Source organism: Enoplosus armatus, chromosome 15 (genome assembly GCF_043641665.1).
Source record: "Enoplosus armatus isolate fEnoArm2 chromosome 15, fEnoArm2.hap1, whole genome shotgun sequence".
Taxonomy (NCBI): Eukaryota; Metazoa; Chordata; class Actinopteri; order Centrarchiformes; family Enoplosidae; genus Enoplosus; species Enoplosus armatus.
The window spans coordinates 1,995,352-2,010,875 of NC_092194.1; the positions used below are offsets into that span (position 1 = coordinate 1,995,352).

The 15,524-nt window shown below is 46.6% G+C and overlaps 18 non-coding genes and 1 pseudogene across 18 annotated transcripts; all 19 read left to right on the forward strand.

The window, feature by feature from the left end:
- The first annotated feature begins 553 nt into the window (after positions 1-553).
- On the forward strand, positions 554-727 carry LOC139298327 (U1 spliceosomal RNA; annotated as a pseudogene).
- Positions 728-1,221: 494 nt separating this feature from the next.
- LOC139298234 (U1 spliceosomal RNA) lies at positions 1,222-1,385 on the forward strand. The gene has a single exon (XR_011598521.1). It is a non-coding gene; the product is annotated as a U1 spliceosomal RNA (small nuclear RNA).
- Positions 1,386-1,869: 484 nt separating this feature from the next.
- LOC139298399 (U4 spliceosomal RNA) lies at positions 1,870-2,010 on the forward strand. Its single transcript, XR_011598668.1, has one exon. It is a non-coding gene; the product is annotated as a U4 spliceosomal RNA (small nuclear RNA).
- A 545-nt stretch (positions 2,011-2,555) lies between these two features.
- On the forward strand, positions 2,556-2,719 carry LOC139298472 (U1 spliceosomal RNA). The gene has a single exon (XR_011598737.1). It is a non-coding gene; the product is annotated as a U1 spliceosomal RNA (small nuclear RNA).
- A 490-nt stretch (positions 2,720-3,209) lies between these two features.
- Positions 3,210-3,373, forward strand: LOC139298244 (U1 spliceosomal RNA). The gene has a single exon (XR_011598531.1). It is a non-coding gene; the product is annotated as a U1 spliceosomal RNA (small nuclear RNA).
- An 855-nt stretch (positions 3,374-4,228) lies between these two features.
- On the forward strand, positions 4,229-4,369 carry LOC139298436 (U4 spliceosomal RNA). The gene has a single exon (XR_011598703.1). It is a non-coding gene; the product is annotated as a U4 spliceosomal RNA (small nuclear RNA).
- Positions 4,370-4,914: 545 nt separating this feature from the next.
- On the forward strand, positions 4,915-5,078 carry LOC139298240 (U1 spliceosomal RNA). The gene has a single exon (XR_011598527.1). It is a non-coding gene; the product is annotated as a U1 spliceosomal RNA (small nuclear RNA).
- A 494-nt stretch (positions 5,079-5,572) lies between these two features.
- LOC139298473 (U1 spliceosomal RNA) lies at positions 5,573-5,736 on the forward strand. Its single transcript, XR_011598738.1, has one exon. It is a non-coding gene; the product is annotated as a U1 spliceosomal RNA (small nuclear RNA).
- Positions 5,737-6,227: 491 nt separating this feature from the next.
- LOC139298474 (U1 spliceosomal RNA) lies at positions 6,228-6,391 on the forward strand. The gene has a single exon (XR_011598739.1). It is a non-coding gene; the product is annotated as a U1 spliceosomal RNA (small nuclear RNA).
- Positions 6,392-6,875: 484 nt separating this feature from the next.
- Positions 6,876-7,016, forward strand: LOC139298400 (U4 spliceosomal RNA). The gene has a single exon (XR_011598669.1). It is a non-coding gene; the product is annotated as a U4 spliceosomal RNA (small nuclear RNA).
- A 544-nt stretch (positions 7,017-7,560) lies between these two features.
- Positions 7,561-7,724, forward strand: LOC139298475 (U1 spliceosomal RNA). The gene has a single exon (XR_011598740.1). It is a non-coding gene; the product is annotated as a U1 spliceosomal RNA (small nuclear RNA).
- Positions 7,725-8,208: 484 nt separating this feature from the next.
- LOC139298401 (U4 spliceosomal RNA) lies at positions 8,209-8,349 on the forward strand. The gene has a single exon (XR_011598670.1). It is a non-coding gene; the product is annotated as a U4 spliceosomal RNA (small nuclear RNA).
- Positions 8,350-8,893: 544 nt separating this feature from the next.
- On the forward strand, positions 8,894-9,057 carry LOC139298476 (U1 spliceosomal RNA). Its single transcript, XR_011598741.1, has one exon. It is a non-coding gene; the product is annotated as a U1 spliceosomal RNA (small nuclear RNA).
- Positions 9,058-9,551: 494 nt separating this feature from the next.
- On the forward strand, positions 9,552-9,715 carry LOC139298317 (U1 spliceosomal RNA). Its single transcript, XR_011598598.1, has one exon. It is a non-coding gene; the product is annotated as a U1 spliceosomal RNA (small nuclear RNA).
- An 855-nt stretch (positions 9,716-10,570) lies between these two features.
- LOC139298402 (U4 spliceosomal RNA) lies at positions 10,571-10,711 on the forward strand. The gene has a single exon (XR_011598671.1). It is a non-coding gene; the product is annotated as a U4 spliceosomal RNA (small nuclear RNA).
- A 2,295-nt stretch (positions 10,712-13,006) lies between these two features.
- Positions 13,007-13,166, forward strand: LOC139298320 (U1 spliceosomal RNA). Its single transcript, XR_011598601.1, has one exon. It is a non-coding gene; the product is annotated as a U1 spliceosomal RNA (small nuclear RNA).
- A 494-nt stretch (positions 13,167-13,660) lies between these two features.
- LOC139298477 (U1 spliceosomal RNA) lies at positions 13,661-13,824 on the forward strand. The gene has a single exon (XR_011598742.1). It is a non-coding gene; the product is annotated as a U1 spliceosomal RNA (small nuclear RNA).
- Positions 13,825-14,315: 491 nt separating this feature from the next.
- Positions 14,316-14,479, forward strand: LOC139298479 (U1 spliceosomal RNA). The gene has a single exon (XR_011598744.1). It is a non-coding gene; the product is annotated as a U1 spliceosomal RNA (small nuclear RNA).
- Positions 14,480-14,963: 484 nt separating this feature from the next.
- LOC139298404 (U4 spliceosomal RNA) lies at positions 14,964-15,104 on the forward strand. The gene has a single exon (XR_011598673.1). It is a non-coding gene; the product is annotated as a U4 spliceosomal RNA (small nuclear RNA).
- Positions 15,105-15,524: the final 420 nt, after the last annotated feature.

Genomic DNA, 15,524 nt, shown 5'->3' on the forward strand with positions numbered 1-15,524 from the left:
GCTCTCACAGTGCCAAATGTCCCAGAGTGAACTGTCACAGTGATGAAAATGTAAGCCACCTGTTTTGGTCATGCCCCAGTTCACAAAGAGTATGGAAAATTCTAAGGCCATGGTTAGCAGATCTTTATAGATGTCCTGATGAAAAGGATGTGATGTATGGCGACCTTCTTCCAAACAGTTATGGGAAAAATGAAAGGTGGTGGGCAGCAATTAACTGTATAAAAGAAGGGATTTGGAGGTGTAGGAATGTAACAGCCTTTAAGAAATGCTATATATCACCAGACTCGGTTGTAAATGTTGGCCTCACAATGGTCAGGGACTACATATTCAGGGACAGAATGAAGAATAACGAGGGAGAAATTAAGAATTTGTGGAAACTTGGAGATGGATTTTTAGCAAAAAAACTTATGGATGCCTTTTAAAGTAAATAAGAAATGATGTAATAAATGTATTTTAAGCGAGATTGTATTATTTGCATAATGTATTTGTTATATGTGTGCTAAATTGTTGATATGTTTTTGTAAAATGGAATAGGATGTGTGCATTGCTCTTGTAAATTTCTTTGTCGTGAATCAATAAAATGCTTCTAAAAAGGAAAAAAGGGTTCACCCAGGGCGAGGCTCGGCCATTGCACTCCGGTTGTGCTGACCCCTGCGAATTCCCCAAATGTGGGAATCTCGACTGCATAATTTCTGGTAGTGTGGGACTGCGTTCGCGCTCTCCCCTGATGGATATGTTGCAAAAAAAACTCACAAACAAATATGTTTGATCCTGTGTTGGACATGCGTAGGAGGCTGATACCCAATATCCACCTTCTGCCTCAGCTTGTGATAGTGGCAATGTCCATTTTGAGAACGTTGGGTACTTTTGCATTATGTCCACAAAGTGGCAGTGTTGCTGTGCAGCAGTGTTTGGCATACACCGTGAAGCTGTGTGTTGACTAATGCAATGTACCTGCGATCCCGTTGGCAGTGGGTGTGGCCTTTTAGATAGGACAAAATGAATTGCGCGCTCTCCTCTGTGAGAATGTCCTTTGTTTGTGGAAGAAATGTGCTCTAGACATTCTTCCATTGCTAGCGTGCTTAGGTCTCAGGCGTTTGTGCAGTTGCTGGGCTGCTCAGAGTCACAAAGGCACTGAACTGTGGGATTATGCGCTGTAGGCACCGTCAGCCAGGGTCCAGAGTGTGGGACTGAGCACCCTGTCTGTTACAGTTCCAATTCATACTTACCTGGCAGGGGAGACACCATGATCAAGAAGGTGGTTCACCCAGGGCGAGGCTCGGCCATTGCACTCCGGTTGTGCTGACCCCTGCGAATTCCCCGAATGTGGGAATCTCGACTGCATAATTTCTGGTAGTGGGGGACTGCGTTCGCGCTCTCCCCTGATGGATATGTTGAAAAAAAAGAATCCACAAACAAATGTGTACTTTAATGCTGTGTAAGTGGCAGATAGTAAATATCCACCTCCTGCTTCAGGCTGTGATAGTGGCAATGTTCATTTTGACACCATTGTGTAATCTTGTAATATGTCCACAAAGTGGCAGTGTTGCTGTGCAGCAGTGTCTGGTATACACCATGAAGCTGCGTGTTGACTAATGCAATGTACCTGCGATCCGGTTTGCACGAGAAGTGGGTGTAGCCTTTTAGATTGGACAAAATGAATTGCATGTTCTCCTCTGTGAGAATGTTCTTTGTTAACAATAGTACACTCACTAAAAAGGAGGGGCTTGTAATCAATAAGCCAATCACACGCAACATAAACATTTCATTGTTTTGAAATGATTGTACACTCAGTAAAGATTGGCAGATGCACCACGTGTGCTGTGACTCATGGACAAGATCCAGGTTTAACTCGCAGCTTCCTTAAGTATTCTTGCGCAGAGGCAATTTCATAGTCTATGAAGTTCTGCTGAGACGTGATTATTGCTGGTTGAAAACTTAACCCAATACCCCGCCTGGATGACTTGAAATACAGTCAGCTGTGGCAATTTTTGTTAGTCTCTGAAGAGACTTTACAATTTGTATCAATAGTAAAGCCATATTCAATGAATACTAGTTGGCTACTTCTTGTACCTTGTTATGTGGAAAAGTAAAGAAAAATCAAATGTGTTGTTGTCTGCGCTGTAGGCCAATATCCACCTTCTGCGTTAGCTTGTGATAGTGGCAATGTCCATTTTGAGACCGTTGGGTACTTTTGCATTATGTCCACAAAGTGGCAGTGTTGCTGTGCAGCAGTGTTTGGCATACACCGTGAAGCTGTGTGTTGACTAATGCAATGTACCTGCGATCCCGTTGGCAGCGAGAAGTGGGTGTGGCCTTTTAGATAGGACAAAATGAATTGCGTGCTCTCCTCTGTGAGAATGTCCTTTGTTTGTGGAAGAAATATGATCTAGACATTCTTCCATTGCTAGCATGCTTAGGTCTCAGGCGTTTGTGCAGTTGCTGGGCTGCTCAGAGTCACAAAGGCACTGAACTGTGGGATTATGCGTTGTAGGCACCGTCAGCCAGGGTCCAGAGTGTGGGACTGAGCACCCTGTCTGTTACAGTTCCAATTCATACTTACCTGGCAGGGGAGACACCATGATCAAGAAGGTGGTTCACCCAGGGCGAGGCTCGGCCATTGCACTCCGGTTGTGCTGACCCCTGCGAATTCCCCAAATGTGGGAATCTCGACTGCATAATTTCTGGTAGTGGGGGACTGCGTTCGCGCTCTCCCCTGATGGATATGTTGCAAAAAAAACTCACAAATATGTTTGATCCTATGTTGGACATGCGTAGGAGGCTGATACCCAATATCCACCTTCTGCCTCAGCTTGTGATAGTGGCAATGTCCATTTTGAGAACGTTGGGTACTTTTGCATTATGTCCACAAAGTGGCAGTGTTGCTGTGCAGCAGTGTTTGGCATACACCGTGAAGCTGTGTGTTGACTAATGCAATGTACCTGCGATCCCCTTGGCAGTGGGTGTGGCCTTTTAGATAGGACAAAAAGAATTGCGCGCTCTCCTCTGTGAGAATGTCCTTTGTTTGTGGAAGAAATGTGCTTTAGACATTCTTCCATTGCTAGCGTGCTTAGGTCTCAGGCGTTTGTGCAGTTGCTGGGCTGCTCAGAGTCACAAAGGCACTGAACTGTGGGATTATGCGTTGTAGGCACCGTCAGCCAGGGTCCAGAGTGTGGGACTGAGCACCCTGTCTGTTACAGTTCCAATTCATACTTACCTGGCAGGGGAGACACCATGATCAAGAAGGTGGTTCACCCAGGGCGAGGCTCGGCCATTGCACTCCGGTTGTGCTGACCCCTGCGAATTCCCCAAATGTGGGAATCTCGACTGCATAATTTCTGGTAGTGGGGGACTGCGTTCGTGCTCTCCCCTGATGGATATGTTGAAAAAAAAGAATCCACAAACAAATGTGTACTTTACTGCTGCGTAAGTGGCAGATAGTAAATATCCACCTCCTGCTTCAGGCTGTGATAGTGGCAATGTTCATTTTGACACCATTGTGTAATCTTGTAATATGTCCACAAAGCGGCAGTGTTGCTGTGCAGCAGTGTCTGGTATACACCATGAAGCTGCGTGTTGACTAATGCAATGTACCTGCGATCCGGTTGGCACGAGAAGTGGGTGTAGCCTTTTAGATTGGACAAAATGAATTGCATGTTCTCCCCTGTGAGAATTTTCTTTGTTAACAATAGTACACTCACTAAAAAGGAGGGGCTTGTAATCAATAAGCCAATCACACGCAACATAAACATTTCATTGTTTTGAAATGATTGTACACTCAGTAAAGATTGGCAGATGCACCATGTACCTTGTTATGTGGAAAAGTAAAGAAAAATCAAATGTGTTGTTGTCTGCGCTGTAGACACCATTGTGTAATCTTGTAATATGTCCACAAAGCGGCAGTGTTGCTGTGCAGCAGTGTCTGGTATACACCATGAAGCTGCGTGTTGACTAATGCAATGTACCTGCGATCCGGTTGGCACGAGAAGTGGGTGTAGCCTTTTAGATTGGACAAAATGAATTGCATGTTCTCCTCTGTGAGAATGTTCTTTGTTAACAATAGTACACTCACTAAAAAGGAGGGGCTTGTAATCAATAAGCCAATCACACGCAACATAAACATTTCATTGTTTTGAAATGATTGTACACTCAGTAAAGATTGGCAGATGCACCACGTGTGCTGTGACTCATGGACAAGATCCAGGTTTAACTCGCAGCTTCCTTACGTATTCTTGCGCAGTGGCAATTTCATAGTCTATGAAGTTCTGCTGAGACGTGATTATTGCTGGTTGAAAACTTAACCCAATACCCCGCCTGGATGACTTGAAATACAGTCAACTGTGGCAATTTTTGTTAGTCTCTGAAGAGACTTTACAGTTTGTATCAATAGTAAAGCCATATTCAATGAATACTAGTTGGCTACTTCTTGTACCTTGTTATGTGGAAAAGTAAAGAAAAATCAAATGTGTTGTTGTCTGCACTGTAGGCCAATATCCACCTTCTGCGTTAGCTTGTGATAGTGGCAATGTCCATTTTGAGACCGTTGGGTACTTTTGCATTATGTCCACAAAGTGGCAGTGTTGCTGTGCAGCAGTGTTTGGCATACACCGTGAAGCTGTGTGTTGACTAATGCAATGTACCTGCGATCCCGTAGGCAGCGAGAAGTGGGTGTGGCCTTTTAGATAGGACAAAATGAATTGCGTGCTCTCCTCTGTGAGAATGTCCTTTGTTTGTGGAAGAAATGTGCTCTAGACATTCTTCCATTGCTAGCGTGCTTAGGTCTCAGGCGTTTGTGCAGTTGCTGGGCTGCTCAGAGTCACAAAGGCACTGAACTGTGGGATTATGCGTTGTAGGCACCGTCAGCCAGGGTCCAGAGTGTGGGACTGAGCACCCTGTCTGTTACAGTTCCAATTCATACTTACCTGGCAGGGGAGACACTATGATCAAGAAGGTGGTTCACCCAGGGCGAGGCTCGGCCATTGCACTCCGGTTGTGCTGACCCCTGCGAATTCCCCAAATGTGGGAATCTCGACTGCATAATTTCTGGTAGTGGGGGACTGCGTTCGCGCTCTCCCCTGATGGATAAGTTGCAAAAAAAACTCACAAACAAATATGTTTGATCCTGTGTTGGACATGCATAGGAGGCTGATACCCAATATCCACCTTCTGCCTCAGCTTGTGATAGTGGCAATGTCCATTTTGAGAACGTTGGGTACTTTTGCATTATGTCCACAAAGTGGCAGTGTTGCTGTGTAGCAGTGTTTGGCATACACCGTGAAGCTGTGTGTTGACTAATGCAATGTACCTGCGATCCCGTTGGCAGTGGGTGTGGCCTTTTAGATAGGACAAAATGAATTGCGCGCTCTCCTCTGTGAGAATGTCCTTTGTTTGTGGAAGAAATGTGCTTTAGACATTCTTCCATTGCTAGCGTGCTTAGGTCTCAGGCGTTTGTGCAGTTGCTGGGCTGCTCAGAGTCACAAAGGCACTGAACTGTGGGATTATGCGTTGTAGGCACCGTCAGCCAGGGTCCAGAGTGTGGGACTGAGCACCCTGTCTGTTACAGTTCCACTTCATACTTACCTGGCAGGGGAGACACCATGATCAAGAAGGTGGTTCACCCAGGGCGAGGCTCGGCCATTGCACTCCGGTTGTGCTGACCCCTGCGAATTCCCCAAATGTGGGAATCTCGACTGCATAATTTCTGGTAGTGGGGGACTGCGTTCGCGCTCTCCCCTGATGGATATGTTGCAAAAAAAAACTCACAAATATGTTTGATCCTATGTTGGACATGCGTAGGAGGCTGATACCCAATATCCATCTTCTGCCTCAGCTTGTGATAGTGGCAATGTCCATTTTGAGAACGTTGGGTACTTTTGCATTATGTCCACAAAGTGGCAGTGTTGCTGTGCAGCAGTGTTTGGCATACACCGTGAAGCTGTGTGTTGACTAATGCAATGTACCTGCGATCCCCTTGGCAGTGGGTGTGGCCTTTTAGATAGGACAAAAAGAATTGCGCGCTCTCCTCTGTGAGAATGTCCTTTGTTTGTGGAAGAAATGTGCTTTAGACATTCTTCCATTGCTAGCGTGCTTAGGTCTCAGGCGTTTGTGCAGTTGCTGGGCTGCTCAGAGTCACAAAGGCACTGAACTGTGGGATTATGCGTTGTAGGCACCGTCAGCCAGGGTCCAGAGTGTGGGACTGAGCACCCTGTCTGTTACAGTTCCAATTCATACTTACCTGGCAGGGGAGACACCATGATCAAGAAGGTGGTTCACCCAGGGCGAGGCTCGGCCATTGCACTCCGGTTGTGCTGACCCCTGCGAATTCCCCAAATGTGGGAATCTCGACTGCATAATTTCTGGTAGTGGGGGACTGCGTTCGCGCTCTCCCCTGATGGATATGTTGAAAAAAAAGAATCCACAAACAAATGTGTACTTTACTGCTGCGTAAGTGGCCGATAGTAAATATCCACCTCCTGCTTCAGGCTGTGATAGTGGCAATGTTCATTTTGACACCATTGTGTAATCTTGTAATATGTCCACAAAGCGGCAGTGTTGCTGTGCAGCAGTGTCTGGTATACACCATGAAGCTGCGTGTTGACTAATGCAATGTACCTGCGATCCGGTTGGCACGAGAAGTGGGTGTAGCCTTTTAGATTGGACAAAATGAATTGCATGTTCTCCTCTGTGAGAATTTTCTTTGTTAACAATAGTACACTCACTAAAAAGGAGGGGCTTGTAATCAATAAGCCAATCACACGCAACATAAACATTTCATTGTTTTGAAATGATTGTACACTCAGTAAAGATTGGCAGATGCACCACGTGTGCTGTGACTCATGGACAAGATCCAGGTTTAACTCGCAGCTTCCTTAAGTATTCTTGCGCAGAGGCAATTTCATAGTCTATGAAGTTCTGCTGAGACGTGATTATTGCTGGTTGAAAACTTAACCCAATACCCCGCCTGGATGACTTGAAATACAGTCAGCTGTGGCAATTTTTGTTAGTCTCTGAAGAGACTTTACAATTTGTATCAATAGTAAAGCCATATTCAATGAATACTAGTTGGCTACTTCTTGTACCTTGTTATGTGGAAAAGTAAAGAAAAATCAAATGTGTTGTTGTCTGCGCTGTAGGCCAATATCCACCTTCTGCGTTAGCTTGTGATAGTGGCAATGTCATTTTGAGACCGTTGGGTACTTTTGCATTATGTCCACAAAGTGGCAGTGTTGCTGTGCAGCAGTGTTTGGCATACACCGTGAAGCTGTGTGTTGACTAATGCAATGTACCTGCGATCCCGTAGGCAGCGAGAAGTGGGTGTGGCCTTTTAGATAGGACAAAATGAATTGCGTGCTCTCCTCTGTGAGAATGTCCTTTGTTTGTGGAAGAAATGTGATCTAGACATTCTTCCATTGCTAGCGTGCTTAGGTCTCAGGCGTTTGTGCAGTTGCTGGGCTGCTCAGAGTCACAAAGGCACTGAACTGTGGGATTATGCGTTGTAGGCACCGTCAGCCAGGGTCCAGAGTGTGGGACTGAGCACCCTGTCTGTTACAGTTCCAATTCATACTTACCTGGCAGGGGAGACACCATGATCAAGAAGGTGGTTCACCCAGGGCGAGGCTCGGCCATTGCACTCCGGTTGTGCTGACCCCTGCGAATTCCCCAAATGTGGGAATCTCGACTGCATAATTTCTGGTAGTGGGGGACTGCGTTCGCGCTCTCCCCTGATGGATATGTTGAAAAAAAAGAATCCACAAACAAATGTGTACTTTACTGCTGCGTAAGTGGCAGATAGTAAATATCCACCTCCTGCTTCAGGCTGTGATAGTGGCAATGTTCATTTTGACACCATTGTGTAATCTTGTAATATGTCCACAAAGCGGCAGTGTTGCTGTGCAGCAGTGTCTGGTATACACCATGAAGCTGCGTGTTGACTAATGCAATGTACCTGCGATCCGGTTGGCACGAGAAGTGGGTGTAGCCTTTTAGATTGGACAAAATGAATTGCATGTTCTCCTCTGTGAGAATGTTCTTTGTTAACAATAGTACACTCACTAAAAAGGAGGGGCTTGTAATCAATAAGCCAATCACACGCAACATAAACATTTCATTGTTTTGAAATGATTGTACACTCAGTAAAGATTGGCAGATGCACCACGTGTGCTGTGACTCATGGACAAGATCCAGGTTTAACTCGCAGCTTCCTTAAGTATTCTTGCGCAGAGGCAATTTCATAGTCTATGAAGTTCTGCTGAGACGTGATTATTGCTGGTTGAAAACTTAACCCAATACCCCGCCTGGATGACTTGAAATACAGTCAGCTGTGGCAATTTTTGTTAGTCTCTGAAGAGACTTTACAATTTGTATCAATAGTAAAGCCATATTCAATGAATACTAGTTGGCTACTTCTTGTACCTTGTTATGTGGAAAAGTAAAGAAAAATCAAATGTGTTGTTGTCTGCGCTGTAGGCCAATATCCACCTTCTGCGTTAGCTTGTGATAGTGGCAATGTCCATTTTGAGACCGTTGGGTACTTTTGCATTATGTCCACAAAGTGGCAGTGTTGCTGTGCAGCAGTGTTTGGCATACACCGTGAAGCTGTGTGTTGACTAATGCAATGTACCTGCGATCCCGTAGGCAGCGAGAAGTGGGTGTGGCCTTTTAGATAGGACAAAATGAATTGCGTGCTCTCCTCTGTGAGAATGTCCTTTGTTTGTGGAAGAAATGTGCTCTAGACATTCTTCCATTGCTAGCGTGCTTAGGTCTCAGGTGTTTGTGCAGTTGTTGGGCTGCTCAGAGTCACAAAGGCACTGAACTGTGGGATTATGCGTTGTAGGCACCGTCAGCCAGGGTCCAGAGTGTGGGACTGAGCACCCTGTCTGTTACATCTCAATTCATACTTACCTGGCAGGGGAGACACCATGATCAAGAAGGTGGTTCACCCAGGGCGAGGCTCGGCCATTGCACTCCGGTTGTGCTGACCCCTGCGAATTCCCCAAATGTGGGAATCTCGACTGCATAATTTCTGGTAGTGGGGGACTGCGTTCGCGCTCTCCCCTGATGGATAAGTTGCAAAAAAAACTCACAAACAAATATGTTTGATCCTGTGTTGGACATGCGTAGGAGGCTGATACCCAATATCCACCTTCTGCCTCAGCTTGTGATAGTGGCAATGTCCATTTTGAGAACGTTGGGTACTTTTGCATTATGTCCACAAAGTGGCAGTGTTGCTGTGCAGCAGTGTTTGGCATACACCGTGAAGCTGTGTGTTGACTAATGCAATGTACCTGCGATCCCGTTGGCAGTGGGTGTGGCCTTTTAGATAGGACAAAATGAATTGCGCGCTCTCCTCTGTGAGAATGTCCTTTGTTTGTGGAAGAAATGTGCTTTAGACATTCTTCCATTGCTAGCGTGCTTAGGTCTCAGGCGTTTGTGCAGTTGCTGGGCTGCTCAGAGTCACAAAGGCACTGAACTGTGGGATTATGCGTTGTAGGCACTGTCAGCCAGGGTCCAGAGTGTGGGACTGAGCACCCTGTCTGTTACAGTTCCAATTCATACTTACCTGGCAGGGTAGACACCATGATCAAGAAGGTGGTAAACCCAGGGCGAGGCTCGGCCATTGCACTCCGGTTGTGCTGACCCCTGCGAATTCCCCAAAGGTGGGAATCTCGATTGCATAATTTCTGGTAGTGGGGGACTGCGTTCGCGCTCTCCCCTGATGGATATGTTGAAAAAAAAGAATCCACAAACAAATGTGTACTTTACTGCTGCGTAAGTGGCCGATAGTAAATATCCACCTCCTGCTTCAGGCTGTGTTAGTGGCAATGTTCATTTTGACACCATTGTGTAATCTTGTAATATGTCCACAAAGTGGCAGTGTTGCTGTGCAGCAGTGTCTGGTATACACCATGAAGCTGCGTGTTGACTAATGCAATGTACCTGCGATCCGGTTGGCACGAGAAGTGGGTGTAGCCTTTTAGATTGGACAAAATGAATTGCATGTTCTCCTCTGTGAGAATGTTCTTTGTTAACAATAGTACACTCACTAAAAAGGAGGGGCTTGTAATCAATAAGCCAATCACACGCAACATAAACATTTCATTGTTTTGAAATGATTGTACACTCAGTAAAGATTGGCAGATGCACCATGTACCTTGTTATGTGGAAAAGTAAAGAAAAATCAAATGTGTTGTTGTCTGCGCTGTAGACACCATTGTGTAATCTTGTAATATGTCCACAAAGCGGCAGTGTTGCTGTGCAGCAGTGTCTGGTATACACCATGAAGCTGCGTGTTGACTAATGCAATGTACCTGCGATCCGGTTGGCACGAGAAGTGGGTGTAGCCTTTTAGATTGGACAAAATTAATTGCATGTTCTCCTCTGTGAGAATGTTCTTTGTTAACAATAGTACACTCACTAAAAAGGAGGGGCTTGTAATCAATAAGCCAATCACACGCAACATAAACATTTCATTGTTTTGAAATGATTGTACACTCAGTAAAGATTGGCAGATGCACCACGTGTGCTGTGACTCATGGACAAGATCCAGGTTTAACTCGCAGCTTCCTTACGTATTCTTGCGCAGAGGCAATTTCATAGTCTATGAAGTTCTGCTGAGACGTGATTATTGCTGGTTGAAAACTTAACCCAATACCCCGCCTGGATGACTTGAAATACAGTCAGCTGTGGCAATTTTTGTTAGTCTCTGAAGAGACTTTACAATTTGTATCAATAGTAAAGCCATATTCAATGAATACTAGTTGGCTACTTCTTGTACCTTGTTATGTGGAAAAGTAAAGAAAAATCAAATGTGTTGTTGTCTGCGCTGTAGGCCAATATCCACCTTCTGCGTTAGCTTGTGATAGTGGCAATGTCCATTTTGAGACCGTTGGGTACTTTTGCATTATGTCCACAAAGTGGCAGTGTTGCTGTGCAGCAGTGTTTGGCATACACCGTGAAGCTGTGTGTTGACTAATGCAATGTACCTGCGATCCCGTTGGCAGCGAGAAGTGGGTGTGGCCTTTTAGATAGGACAAAATGAATTGCGTGCTCTCCTCTGTGAGAATGTCCTTTGTTTGTGGAAGAAATATGATCTAGACATTCTTCCATTGCTAGCGTGCTTAGGTCTCAGGCGTTTGTGCAGTTGCTGGGCTGCTCAGAGTCACAAAGGCACTGAACTGTGGGATTATGCGTTGTAGGCACCGTCAGCCAGGGTCCAGAGTGTGGGACTGAGCACCCTGTCTGTTACAGTTCCAATTCATACTTACCTGGCAGGGGAGACACACCTCCTACCACCACAGCTGCCCCCCACAGTGCCCCCCCCTCCTCCAGCATCGACACCTCTGTCTGTCCTTGAAAGAGATGTGAACAGGCTCTTCAAGAGACAAAACCCGCGTAAAGCTGCTGGACCAGACTCCATCTCCCCATCCTGCCTGAAGCGCTGCGCCGATCAGCTGTCTCCGGTGTTCACGGACATCTTCAACACCTCACTGGAGACATGCCACGTGCCAGCCTGCTTCAAGGCCTCCACCATCATCCCCGTCCCCAAAAAACCAGGGCCCACAGGATTAAATGACTACAGACCCGTCGCCCTGACCTCTGTGGTCATGAAATCATTTGAACGCCTGGTCCTGTCCCACCTCAAATCCATCACAGACTCTCTGCTGGACCCCCTGCAGTTCGCCTACAGAGCCAACAGGTCTGTAGACGACGCCGTCAACCTGGCTCTACACTTCATCCTCCAGCACCTGGACTCCGCAGGATCCTATGCCAGGATCCTGTTTGTGGACTTCAGCTCTGCCTTCAACACCATCGTCCCGGCTCTTCTTCAGGACAAGCTCTCCCAGCTCAACGTGCCTGACCCCACCTGCAGGTGGATCACAGATTTCCTGTCTGACAGGAAGCAGCACGTGAAGCTGGGGAAACACGTCTCAGACTCGCGGACGATCAGCACCGGCTCCCCTCAAGGCTGCGTTCTTTCTCCACTACTCTTCTCCCTGTACACCAACAGCTGCACCTCCAGTCACCAGTCCGTCAAACTCCTGAAGTTCGCGGACGACACCACCCTCATCGGACTCATCTCTGGAGAGGATGAGTCTGCCTACAGGTGGGAGATTGACCACCTGGTGACCTGGTGCAACAGCAACAACCTGGAGCTTAACGCTTCAAAGACAGTGGAGATGGTTGTTGACTTTAGGAAGAGCGCAGCCCCACCCGCCCCCATCACCCTGTGTGACTCTCCAGTGGACACTGTGGAGTCCTTCCGTTTCCTGGGCTCCATCATCAGCCAGGACCTCCGGTGGGAGCTGAACATCAGCTCCCTCATCAAGAAAGCCCAACAGAGGATGTACTTCCTGAGGCAGCTGAGGAAGTTTAACCTGCCACAAACAATGCTGGTTCACTTCTACACTGCCATCATACAGTCCATCCTCACCTCCTCCATCACCGTCTGGTACGCTGCTGCCTCCACCAAGGACAGACGCAGACTGCAGCGTATCATCCGCTCTGCAGAGAGGGTGATCGGCTGCAACCTCCCATCTCTTCAGGACCTGTACTCCTCCAGGACCCTGAGGAGAGCAGGGAAGATCGCTGCCGACCCCTCCCACCCCGGACACCATCTGTTCGACCCCCTCCCCTCTGGCAGGAGGCTGCGGTCCATCAGGACCAAAACCTCCCGCCACAAAAACAGTTTCTTCCCCTCTGCAGTCAACCTGACAAACTCTCACTGACACCCCCCCGAACACTACCACAAGCTATACGTTATATTAACGTACATCACCCCTGTCCCCACTGCGTTACATTAACGCACTCACCCCCTACTGGACACTTTATCTGGACACTTTACTTTATTCTGGTCACTGCACTGTTGTTATTTATCTTATCTTATTTTTATTTTTATTCTTATTGTTATTTTAGCTTTTATATTCTACTTATTTGTTATCAAAACAATAGCACCTTCAGACCACAGCAAATTCCTTGTAATGTATGTTACTTGGCAATAAACAGTTTCTGATTTCTGATTTCTGACACCATGATCAAGAAGGTGGTTCACCCAAGGCGAGGCTCGGCCATTGCACTCCGGTTGTGCTGACCCCTGCGAATTCCCCAAATGTGGGAATCTCGACTGCATAATTTCTGGTAGTGGGGGACTGCGTTCGCGCTCTCCCCTGATGGATAAGTTGCAAAAAAAACTCACAAACAAATATGTTTGATCCTGTGTTGGACATGCATAGGAGGCTGATACCCAATATCCACCTTCTGCCTCAGCTTGTGATAGTGGCAATGTCCATTTTGAGAACGTTGGGTACTTTTGCATTATGTCCACAAAGTGGCAGTGTTGCTGTGTAGCAGTGTTTGGCATACACCGTGAAGCTGTGTGTTGACTAATGCAATGTACCTGCGATCCCGTTGGCAGTGGGTGTGGCCTTTTAGATAGGACAAAATGAATTGCGCGCTCTCCTCTGTGAGAATGTCCTTTGTTTGTGGAAGAAATGTGCTTTAGACATTCTTCCATTGCTAGCGTGCTTAGGTCTCAGGCGTTTGTGCAGTTGCTGGGCTGCTCAGAGTCACAAAGGCACTGAACTGTGGGATTATGCGTTGTAGGCACCGTCAGCCAGGGTCCAGAGTGTGGGACTGAGCACCCTGTCTGTTACAGTTCCACTTCATACTTACCTGGCAGGGGAGACACCATGATCAAGAAGGTGGTTCACCCAGGGCGAGGCTCGGCCATTGCACTCCGGTTGTGCTGACCCCTGCGAATTCCCCAAATGTGGGAATCTCGACTGCATAATTTCTGGTAGTGGGGGACTGCGTTCGCGCTCTCCCCTGATGGATATGTTGCAAAAAAAAACTCACAAATATGTTTGATCCTATGTTGGACATGCGTAGGAGGCTGATACCCAATATCCATCTTCTGCCTCAGCTTGTGATAGTGGCAATGTCCATTTTGAGAACGTTGGGTACTTTTGCATTATGTCCACAAAGTGGCAGTGTTGCTGTGCAGCAGTGTTTGGCATACACCGTGAAGCTGTGTGTTGACTAATGCAATGTACCTGCGATCCCCTTGGCAGTGGGTGTGGCCTTTTAGATAGGACAAAAAGAATTGCGCGCTCTCCTCTGTGAGAATGTCCTTTGTTTGTGGAAGAAATGTGCTTTAGACATTCTTCCATTGCTAGCGTGCTTAGGTCTCAGGCGTTTGTGCAGTTGCTGGGCTGCTCAGAGTCACAAAGGCACTGAACTGTGGGATTATGCGTTGTAGGCACCGTCAGCCAGGGTCCAGAGTGTGGGACTGAGCACCCTGTCTGTTACAGTTCCAATTCATACTTACCTGGCAGGGGAGACACCATGATCAAGAAGGTGGTTCACCCAGGGCGAGGCTCGGCCATTGCACTCCGGTTGTGCTGACCCCTGCGAATTCCCCAAATGTGGGAATCTCGACTGCATAATTTCTGGTAGTGGGGGACTGCGTTCGCGCTCTCCCCTGATGGATATGTTGAAAAAAAAGAATCCACAAACAAATGTGTACTTTACTGCTGCGTAAGTGGCCGATAGTAAATATCCACCTCCTGCTTCAGGCTGTGATAGTGGCAATGTTCATTTTGACACCATTGTGTAATCTTGTAATATGTCCACAAAGCGGCAGTGTTGCTGTGCAGCAGTGTCTGGTATACACCATGAAGCTGCGTGTTGACTAATGCAATGTACCTGCGATCCGGTTGGCACGAGAAGTGGGTGTAGCCTTTTAGATTGGACAAAATGAATTGCATGTTCTCCTCTGTGAGAATTTTCTTTGTTAACAATAGTACACTCACTAAAAAGGAGGGGCTTGTAATCAATAAGCCAATCACACGCAACATAAACATTTCATTGTTTTGAAATGATTGTACACTCAGTAAAGATTGGCAGATGCACCACGTGTGCTGTGACTCATGGACAAGATCCAGGTTTAACTCGCAGCTTCCTTAAGTATTCTTGCGCAGAGGCAATTTCATAGTCTATGAAGTTCTGCTGAGACGTGATTATTGCTGGTTGAAAACTTAACCCAATACCCCGCCTGGATGACTTGAAATACAGTCAGCTGTGGCAATTTTTGTTAGTCTCTGAAGAGACTTTACAATTTGTATCAATAGTAAAGCCATATTCAATGAATACTAGTTGGCTACTTCTTGTACCTTGTTATGTGGAAAAGTAAAGAAAAATCAAATGTGTTGTTGTCTGCGCTGTAGGCCAATATCCACCTTCTGCGTTAGCTTGTGATAGTGGCAATGTCATTTTGAGACCGTTGGGTACTTTTGCATTATGTCCACAAAGTGGCAGTGTTGCTGTGCAGCAGTGTTTGGCATACACCGTGAAGCTGTGTGTTGACTAATGCAATGTACCTGCGATCCCGTAGGCAGCGAGAAGTGGGTGTGGCCTTTTAGATAGGACAAAATGAATTGCGTGCTCTCCTCTGTGAGAATGTCCTTTGTTTGTGGAAGAAATGTGATCTAGACATTCTTCCATTGCTAGCGTGCTTAGGTCTCAGGCGT